The 10518-nt window shown below is 37.0% G+C and overlaps 1 long non-coding RNA gene across 1 annotated transcript in view; it reads right to left on the reverse strand.

Annotated features, from left to right (window-relative positions):
• LOC143616055 (uncharacterized) overlaps positions 1-376 on the reverse strand; it is a 49659-nt gene extending 49283 nt beyond the window's left edge. Inside the window, exon 1 of the long non-coding RNA XR_013150595.1 lies at positions 78-376. This is a non-coding gene — a long non-coding RNA (uncharacterized LOC143616055). The remainder of the gene's footprint in view (positions 1-77) is intronic.
• Positions 377-10518: the final 10142 nt, after the last annotated feature.

Genomic DNA, 10518 nt, shown 5'->3' on the forward strand with positions numbered 1-10518 from the left:
TATCACACGCATCATCCAACTTAATATCATTATAAACCCTAAACTAACAATATAAAAAACAAAAAAAATCAAATTACCTGCTTAGAATATCCTATTAACGGCACTAGTTGTTGTTAGAGAAGAAGAAAACGGTGGCCGTGAGAGGGAAAATCTGGCAGGGAGAAACCGCTGGCGAGGTGTTGGTGACAGATCGATGGAGGGGCTTAGTGAGAGGTGTTGGTGACAGATGAAAGATGAAGAAAAAGGTGAAAGATTTTTACTTATGTCCAAAATTCATCAAGCGCCAAATTTTCCCTCCATCCCGCCAAACTTGTAGAGACCACAAGTTGTAGCTATAGGTCAATTTTCAATAATTCTCAATTTTTCTTTATTAATTACATGCGGCGCAGCTTGTTGCCTGCTTACTAGCCACTTCATTATAAATCGTTTGGTATCCTTGGATTCAAGAATCTCAAGTACATGTTACAACGACTTCCCCTTTGAAGATGCTACCTCATCTGGTGAAATCACTTTGGGTGGGAAATAAGGTTCATGAATAGTAACCCCTTTAGTGGGCTTGGTAGGAAACTTGTCACCAATAAGAAATGTAAGAATGACACAGGTGGAAGATCATTTGAAAAACTTAACAAAAATATCTAGTACCTTGAGTAATCTGGGTAGCCACGCGTTTGACCCGGTCCTCAAGACGAACCTTCTTGGGTTTCTTTGATCCCATCGTTTGTTTTTTCTTGGGGGGGGCATCAGTTTCTACTTGATCATCGCCAGCGGGATCAGAAGGCTCGTATTAATGGATTTCTCTACCTGGCTCCCACCCGCATCATTTGTTTTAGAGGAGCGATGTTTCCTCTTGCGGTTTAAATCTTCTAGAGCACACATGATACTCGAAAAATCAGAAATATTGACGGGACTTTCCACTCTGTGGGGTGATGATTCGTCACTATATCAAAGCAACACAATCACCCCGTTGGAAGTAAGAACATTCATAGGACGAATATTAAGGGAAAACTCACCTAAAGTAAAAAATGCCTCTGAAACGACGGGTTTAGGGCGCACGTCCTTTGGACACAAAAAATAGTCCTGATACTCGTCAAGGACAGGTAAAGCTTTGGGATCACGCTGACGGCGTTGCATGCAATCAACCAATTTATCAAGAAAAGCATTGAAAATCGACCCTTCACCTACAAAACCAAAAGGAGTTTTGAGAAAACATAACAAATATACATAAAGAAATACACGCAGATACTTACTTTCGTCAGGCTTTTGAGAAAACGGTTCAAGGTCAGGAGACGACCACAAATGGCTCATGCCGGCCCATACTAAAGCATCTTCAACAATGGCCTGCAACAGAGTTAGCGCCTGGGTCAGCGTCTTGAACCACACCTGATCTTGGTATATAGCAAACCTTAAATCCGGAAGCTTCTCGTTCTGCGGGCGACAGATCATGGCTACAAATGGCTCATTCTGGCCCATACTAAAGCATCTTCAACAATGGCCTGGTACAGAGTTGGCGTCTGGGTTAGCATCTTGAACCATGCCTGATCCTGGTATATAGCAAAACTTAAATCCAGAAGCTTCTCGTTCTGTGGGCGACAAATCATGGTGATAGGAACCACGTCCTCACAGATCCAGAAAAACTTCATCCGCCAATCATATGCACTGCGAGGTGATTCTTTCCCTATCACCCCTTCCATGTGGTAGCACAGTTGTACCAACCACCCCAATCGTTCATCTTGTAGAATACGGCGAACTACTCCACCGTTGGTACATTATTATTTGCCCGGCAACATTCGAAATGTCAAATCCTCATTAACCCAAAAGGGTGCACCTGGGAAAGATGAATCATGTGCCCCGTCGTAATATTACCCAAGAATTTGGTAATCATAAACCGAAGATTTTACGGTGGAGAAGTAATTAGCATATATAGCCAATTTCCCCAATGGAGGTTTGTCGGAAGTTGACTTAGGTGCCGGAAATTCTGGCTCCCATTCCGGGGCAATACCATAAGTGGTAACGACGTTTTGAAAGTCCTTTTTCTTCCAACTAATATCCACGAGTTAAACCGAAGGATAATTCTTCTATTCAGTAGACATAAGATCAACAATAGACGGGTTACATCGAGCTATGGTGTTAAATTGGAGGTTATTCGCAGAAACTCTGTATTTAGGAATACGGTGAAGAGAGAAAAGGAGATGAATAGGAGATAGAAAAAATGAAGAATCAGGAAGCATCCCCCATTTTATTGTTGGACTTGGTCTTCCCTAGACGCATATTATAATTGATATAGCTAGTACGTTATGATCCAAGTAGGGTCATACCCAATAACAAGTTAAAACAAACATCAAGATATTTATTTTAAGATGTGATTTAACAAATAAATATCAACACTTAGAATAATTAGAAATTGGGTTTCTAAATATTTTCACTTGTGTAATAAATAAATTATATGGATAATTTATATTTGAGAGAGAACATTTCATATTGTTATTTAAAGTTGGTTAAATAACTATATGTAAGAGTTTCTACATTCGCATGTTACTTGGACCATGTTACGTCACATAATTTTATAACAAACATAACATAAGATATAATAAATTTGTTGAGTTTGAATTTGGGTGGGGAGCCAAAAGTGGGCCGCCCCTTTCCCCCTCTCTCTCATACATTAATTATTTTCTTTATATCAAGAACATGCATTGAGAATAATTGGTCCAAGGGTGGTGCACTTTGAATCTCATCTTTCTCGCTCTCTCACACAAGACACTCTCTCATTTCTCTTCTCCATTTTTGACTAAAACAAAGAGGATAACAAGAAAGAGTTCTAAGTACAAATCCTAGCAATACAAGGTGTTTGCTGGTGGCTTGAGGGTATACAAGCTTGAGGCATTTCTCTCTTGAAGGCTAGCTATTCAACCATCATCTTCTTCATCCTCCTTGCATCTTGAAAGGTTGTATTACATAAAAACCCTATAGTTGTTAATTTTGATAGCATGCATTCTTGTATATGGATCCGGGTTTTGGGTTTTACATATAAAATCAGTTTTGCATTAATCTAAATAACACTATTTAAAACTTAATTATCCGTTGCGTTTTTCATATAAATGGGTTTATATTACTTTGATAATCTTGTTAAAACCCAACAATGGCATCAAGAGCCGCTTATACAGATACATGTTTCAATAGATCTAAAAAAATTACGGGTTTTATGGTGTGGTTCACGATATGGCCAAATGTTTTTTGGGTTTTTGGTTACCGCTTGATTTTTTAAGATTATACTTTACATGCATGTGATAATCTTGAAGAATTAATTCATTTGGATAATTGGTTGTTTTGTTTGGACAAAACCCGAAACATTCAGGTTTCTTAACCTTGGCCGAAAGTTTGAGGTTAAAAAGGGGAACCATTTTAGACTTGTAGTACTTGCATATTTGGATGTGTATTGAATGTTCATAACGTAGCCATGGCCTTGTGTTTGGATGAATGTCTGTGTTGTGATTTATTTGATTATTCAATATGGTTGTAATATTCATTTACTTGGGTTTGTAATCTATTTATTTATTCATATCGGTTTGTAATAATAAGTAGATTAGTAGTATTTCTTTTACTAGAGAAAAATGTATTAGGATATTTTTTTGTAAAAGAAGATGCAAAAAAGTCACGGTTTTGGTTTTGGGCCTTAATGAACCTCTTAGTCCAAGATGGGATTTTAGCCCAATGGCCAAAACCCAAACATGGAGGCCCAAGAAAGCTAGGAGCTAAAGTTGGGGCTCAAATGGAAGCCCAAATAAAGTGGAGAAGTCACAGCATAAAGTGGACACTTGAGGCATTTGGATGCGGGGTCAAGTTGGAGTTCACCAACACATGCCTTTGTTCATTTTGTCCCTTAGGAGAGACTTTTTGGCACACTTGTTTCGGTCAAAAAGTGTTGTCAAGTTTAGGTGGCTATGGTTATGAACTTATGGTTGTTTTATTTATGTTTGCTTGGTTGATTTATATTTTGTTTTATCATATTTGGATATGGATAGTTAACAATTTACAATCAACAACTTGCATAAAATTGGTTCCTTAGAAATCATTAGGTAATAAAATTGGTTCTATTAAAGGTTAATGATTTCACAATAAAATGGGTTTTATTAAAAGGAATTTTGAAAATTAGTTTTCAAACAAAGTACCATGCATTTGAATGCATGCAAATGCAAGGTACATAAATAGTTTTCCAATCTAGAATTTAGAAAACTTAAATCCCTTTTAAAACAAGTTTAACACCATCCTTTTATACAACACTCGAATCACTTGGGAACTCGATGTGGGATAAAGGTCACCTAACCACATTGGAGGAAACTTGTGAGTTTGGGCAGGTTTGCCATATTTGTGGGATAAAGGTAAACTAACCACTTGTATGTGCAAACTCACATGTGTGTGTAAGTAGGACGACTTAATTTGGAAACCATGTGAATAGGGTCACCGAAGCATGGCGTACAAAGGTGTTGATGGGATTAGACATGCCAACTAAACATATGATGTTTAACCGATCCCATAAAACTAGAAGTTGCAAAGGGTTGCAATCGTCAAACGTTGACTACCTTGTTAATTCAATAGTAGGATAAAGGTCACCTAACTACTATGTGAATGTAAAGTTGGGTTCTACATTTTAATCATTAGTTGTCTTGGAGACATAAAGAGTATTAACGATTAAAATTATTTAAATGATATCGAAAATACTAAAATTAAGCTTTGTTAAATTATGTAGATGGCCGCAATCAACAATCCACCTAACGCAATTATCCCACCCATGCATAACCTATCACTAAGATCTATACTTGATAAGGATCGTCTTAACTATAACAATTTTATGGATTGGTATCGTAATTTGATAATTGTTCTCAAATAAGAAAATTAATTCTACATATTGGAGGATCCTATTCCCAATGAACCAAAAATTGATGATTTAGATGCTATAATGATTGGTTGAAATACATCGAGGATACGGTGCAAGTTTCTTGCCTCATGTTGGGAACTATGATTCCCGAGATTCAAAAAGATTTTGAAAAATTATGGGGCATATGACATGATCACCCAACTAAAGGAAATGTTCCTTATTCAAGCCAGGATGGAACACTTCGAAATGGTTTGAGCGCTTCATGCATGCCGTTTGGAAGAAACCCAATCGGTTTCATCTTATGTGCTTAAGATGAAAAGCCACATTGATCGACTCGAACGGCTAAATTGTCCCTTCTCAAAAGAGTTAGCCACAGATATGATCCTTAATGTCCTAACCAAAAGATTTGAGACTTTTGTCATGAAATACAACATGAATGGATGGGACAAGAGCATTGGTGAGCTTCACGTAATGCTCAAAACGGCCGAAGCGGGAACGTGTAAAAAGGTTTTACCGTTTCTCACGATCAATGAAGGTTGAAATAAGAAGAGGCATCACCTGGAACCTAAGGCAAAGGTTGCCAAAGGGAAGGGACACGTGAAGGGTAAGTTCAAAGGGAAGACTAAAGCAAAACCACCCAAACCAAAGGAAAAGAAGCTATATGTTTGCTCGGAAGACCCGTGCTTTGGTTGTGGTGAGATAGGACATTGGATGAGGAATTGTCCAACCTATCTTAAAGAGTTGAAAGCAAAGAGGGATGCGGGGCAAACCTCATGTACAACTTTCATGATTCACATTGATCTTAATATTATTTCTTCTAACACATGGGTATTGGATACCGGATGTGTAACTCATATTTGCAATTTGTTGAAGGAGTTCAAAAGAAGTAATCATTTCAAGAAAGGAGATATAAGTCTCTTCATGGGCAACAGAGCAAACGTTGATGTCGAAGCCTGAGGAGACTACATTTTGAAGCTTCCAAATGGTTTGGAAGTTGTTTTGAATAACATTTTTTTTCTCCTAGTTTAACTAGGAATATTATCTCCGTTTCTCTTTTAAGATAATGTGGTTATGATTTGAAATTTGTGGACAATGATATTTGTGTTTTAATGATTAATGTCTTTTATTTTAAAGCTATGTCGTCTAATGGCATTTATGAATTAGTTCATGATAACACATCCTTTGATAACACGTTGTACCAATCAATCCCCAAGAAACTCAAAATGGACTTGAGTAGATCTTTGGCATTGTCGCCTTGGTCACATAAACAAAGATCGCATACGTACACTTCAAAAGAATGGTCTTTTGGAATTAAATGATGATTCATTTGATAAGTGTGAATCTTGTTTACAAGGAAAGATGACCAAGGAACCCTTTAAAACAAATGAAAATGCAAAAGACTTATTAGGTATCATACATTCGGATGTATGTGGTCCTTTTAAGGCAATGAAAAGGAACGGTGAAAGATACTTCATGACCTTTATCGATTATTATAGTCGTTAACTTGTTAAGACACAAAGATGAAGCTTTTGAAATGTTCAAAGTCTTCCAAAATGAAGTAGAAAATCAACTCAATAAAACCATCAAATTACTTCGTTCGGATAAAGGAGGTGAATACCTTAGTGATGCTTTTCAAGATCATCTTAGGAGTTGTGGAATCATCTCACAACTCACTCCACCCGGAACACCAAAACATAATGGTGTGTCCGAAAGGAGGAATCGAACTCTATTGGATATGATTCGATCTATGATGGCTAGAAGCACATTGCCTCTATCATTTTGGGGTTTCACATTGCTCTCGACGGCCCGTATTCTAAATATGGCCCCAACCAAGAAAGTGGACAAGACACCTTTTGAAATATGGCATGGAAGGGCATCATTATCATATTTAAAGGTATGGGGTTGTGAGGCTTATGTTAAGCACAACACCCACAAAAACTTGAAAGCCGATCCACTAAGTGTATCTTTGTTGGATATCCAAAAGACTCTATAGGATATTATTTCTACAACCCAACCGAGCAAAAGGTGTTTATTTCTCGAAAGGCCGAGTTCTTGGAAACTAAGTTCCTTATGAAAGGAACTAATATGTAACACCCCGTGACCGCAGCGGAAACGTAAACGGGATGCGACAGACACCTCTGATATCAACCACATTGTTTATAAAGAAAACCGAATGCATTAATATACTTCTAAATTACATGGTCTCGTCTTTCTTTACCGTCTAGGTGATACACACATCATACAATACGATTCATAATTCTATCTGTTATAATGTATCCTAATGTCCAGCACGCAACCCTTACACACATCAAGCACTTAGCACGTAATCAATCACTTTATCTTAGTTGTACCTGAAAAGCATGTGAGAAAACGGGTCAACTACGAATAGTTTGTGAGTTTCACAATTTTATTGAACCATGATAAATCTTTATAATAATCATAAACAAGTGATGTAATTATGCTGAGTCCACAAGTGAAAACTCTGTTAATCCCGAAAACATGTCAAATAACCCCTGGGGACACTGTTAACCCAGAACACTTCCAATAACCTCTGGGAACTCTGTTACCCCAGAATCACATTTAATAACCTCTGGGGACACTGTTAACCCAGAATACTTCCAATAACCTCTGGGAACTCTGTTACCCCAGAAACACATTTAATAACCTCTGGGGGCACTGTTAACCCAGAATACTTCCAATAACCTCTGGGAACTCTGTTACCCCAGAAACACTGTTTCGGGCCTTACACTGTTAGCAACTCAGACAATTACCATCTTAATTCATTACCGTACGATTCCCGTACAATAAACATTATATAAATACGTTCATTTCCATGCGATCAGCATGTACTTAAACACTTTGATAAAAACATGCTTTCCGCCCCGGGAAAATATTTAAAACAGTTCAGTAAAAGGGGCTCGTGAAAACTCACCTTAGCACATGCAAGCAGGTAACAACAATCATTATCAATTAACACGTCCAATCTGTAATATGATCCCTACGATCGTTATTATACAATTATTGTTTATATAATCTTTAACCTTATCAATCGGTACATCTGGGGACACTGTTAACCCAGGACTGTACCTGTTCCGGGGGCAATGTTAACCCAGAAATACTTCTCCGGACTCAGATTGTGATGTCGTTTAGAGTTCCATGGTCACTATTTCTATTAATCGTTTTCTCGTTTTGCGTGCCTAGCACGAATATCCGTTTTATGTTTCAAAAATGAGTTTGGTCACACACGACCCGAAAATAGTGGTTGTCTGATAATTTAATTTAAAATGTGAAATTATAGCTCGGTTTAGACGTCCCGATTGGCAGCGGGACCCATTTCCGTCTTTAGCGTACCGGAAACTGTTAAAATAGATTAAAATTACTCAAATCATCCGAATTATTTTCGGATGATTTATTTTTACTTGTTTAGCTCATTTATATGAAAATAGTTCATTTTTAGGGTTTTTGTACACCAGTCAGCTCGCTTAAGCGAACTTCACCGGTTTACGCGTTTTACTTTAAAAGTTTGATAATTAGCACAAATAATTATCCGTTTACTCTCGGATCTTGAAATTTAGCACAAATCACTTTTTAACAGTGGGGAATTTTATAAAAATATTTCCAGAATTAATTCTTATATTTAAAATTTACTTATCTATTTTTAAACACCATTTAAACACTAAATATGCCGTAAATACCAAACGATCTTAGAAAAATCCCAAATTTCTCCTGGATGTCCCCTGCCATCCACATAGTCCCCTGTAATTTTTCCAAAACCAAAATCTTCCTTTAAATGCCATTTTTACTAAAACCGAGCTAGAAATCCCTAGAACTCGTTTAACCGAAAAGCCTACTTAGACTTCTCCAACGGACTTAAAATTTTGTGTGTGACTTATACATGTTATGAAAAGATTATCCACAATTTTCCAGAATTTTTCATGATATTTAACTATTTTTCACCATTTTTGGCCAAAACCGAGCATTAAATTCACCAAATATTCATCCTTTATCCAAAAATTACCAAAAATTCACAGAACTCATATTTCCATGTGTTTAACACCTCTGTAAAATTTCGTGACCTAACTCTAAACGACCAACAATCTGTCCAAAAACACATACACCGACAAAAACCGAATATACCTTTCGTTTTCCGCCACTACAAGCTACAAACTCATCTTTCCGCCTTATCTACCACTAAATACAGAGCCTACAAACAACATACCACAATACCAAGCAAGTTACACTCACGATCAAGCCATTTCTTTCATGGTTACGGTTATGATACTAAAACAAAGATTTTAACCGTAAAAATTCGTTTATGACTCGTTTAACTCATTTCTTGGACCAAGATCCTTTGTATAACCCGTATACATCACTTGATCATGCAAGAATCGGTTTCATCTCGGGTTTTCACCCATTTTTCATTTGAAACCTCATTTTCTTGAAAGAAAACTTAAGAAAAGAAGATAAACACGATTACTACTCGGTTTTTACCTTGTGTTCTTGCTTGAAAACTCGGGTTTTTGATCATAGGTTTGAGAGAGTTGAAGGTTTGTTGAGTTGGGTGTGTGAAAAAAAGAAAATGAATGGTTTGTGGGTGTGTGTGTGTTCCGATCGGAACTAGTGGATGGGTGGGGTGGGACCCACTTGTTCAATCTAGTCCACTCATTTGGATTTCCATGATCTGGATAATGTTTTGGATAATCTGGTTCAGTTCGTTTTTCGGTTAAACGTTTAATTCGGCTTAAAACGAGGCTAAAACGGTCGTTTTTCGGCTTAAAAATGAAATTTATATAAAACCGATTTAAAAACTTAAACCATGACATTTATTAACTTAAAACGTCATATTATTAGTTATTACGCATCTTTTTCGGCTTGATCGATCGTCTCTTGCTCGACTTGGTATTAAAGGTTTTGTTTAACGTACCGACGTACTTTTAAATCGAAATCCTTTTTCTGTGCCTTAATCCACTTATCCCGAAGCTTTAATACTTCGTAACATCACTAAACATTATATATTTCGTCTATAATGTAATCCCCGATTCGTTCGGGTTTCAATAACCGTTCATCGATTAATCGTAATTTCGATACGACTAGCTGTATATTCGAGTATAATTCGTACTGTGAATCTTATATACTCGTATAAGCACACTATAATTCATATATTCAGTATTGAATAACACGTAAATAGTATATTCCGGCTAGGGTATACCTGAATTTGCCGGAATCGTTACATTCTCCCCCCGTTACAAAAATTTCGTCCTCGAAATTTTACGCATCCACTACTTCCTTTTGCGGAAATAGGTGGGGGTATTTCCTTCAGAATTTACTCTCGCGTTACCAAGTATAATCTGGTCCTCGCTGTGAATTTCCACTTAATCTTAATTAATAACGCTTGGTGTGTCCAAACTGTTTAGTTTTCCCGTCTACTATCACTACGGAATTAGTTATGATATCAAACATGTCTTCTATGAGTACCTCTATTACTAGTACTTTCGTTGCCTCATCGCTTAGGCACTTTTCAATCCGTATACATGGCACAACATCATGTATAGTACTTAGCCACTAGAATACTTTAATCGATAAGCTAAATGATCAACCATGGAGATAGTTCTCATGGGTCCAATATATTAAGAAGCTATTTTCGG

This window comes from Bidens hawaiensis, unplaced genomic scaffold (genome assembly GCF_021521415.1).
Source record: "Bidens hawaiensis isolate Kalapana, Puna unplaced genomic scaffold, B.hawaiensis_p1.1 tig00045473_1, whole genome shotgun sequence".
Taxonomy (NCBI): Eukaryota; Viridiplantae; Streptophyta; class Magnoliopsida; order Asterales; family Asteraceae; genus Bidens; species Bidens hawaiensis.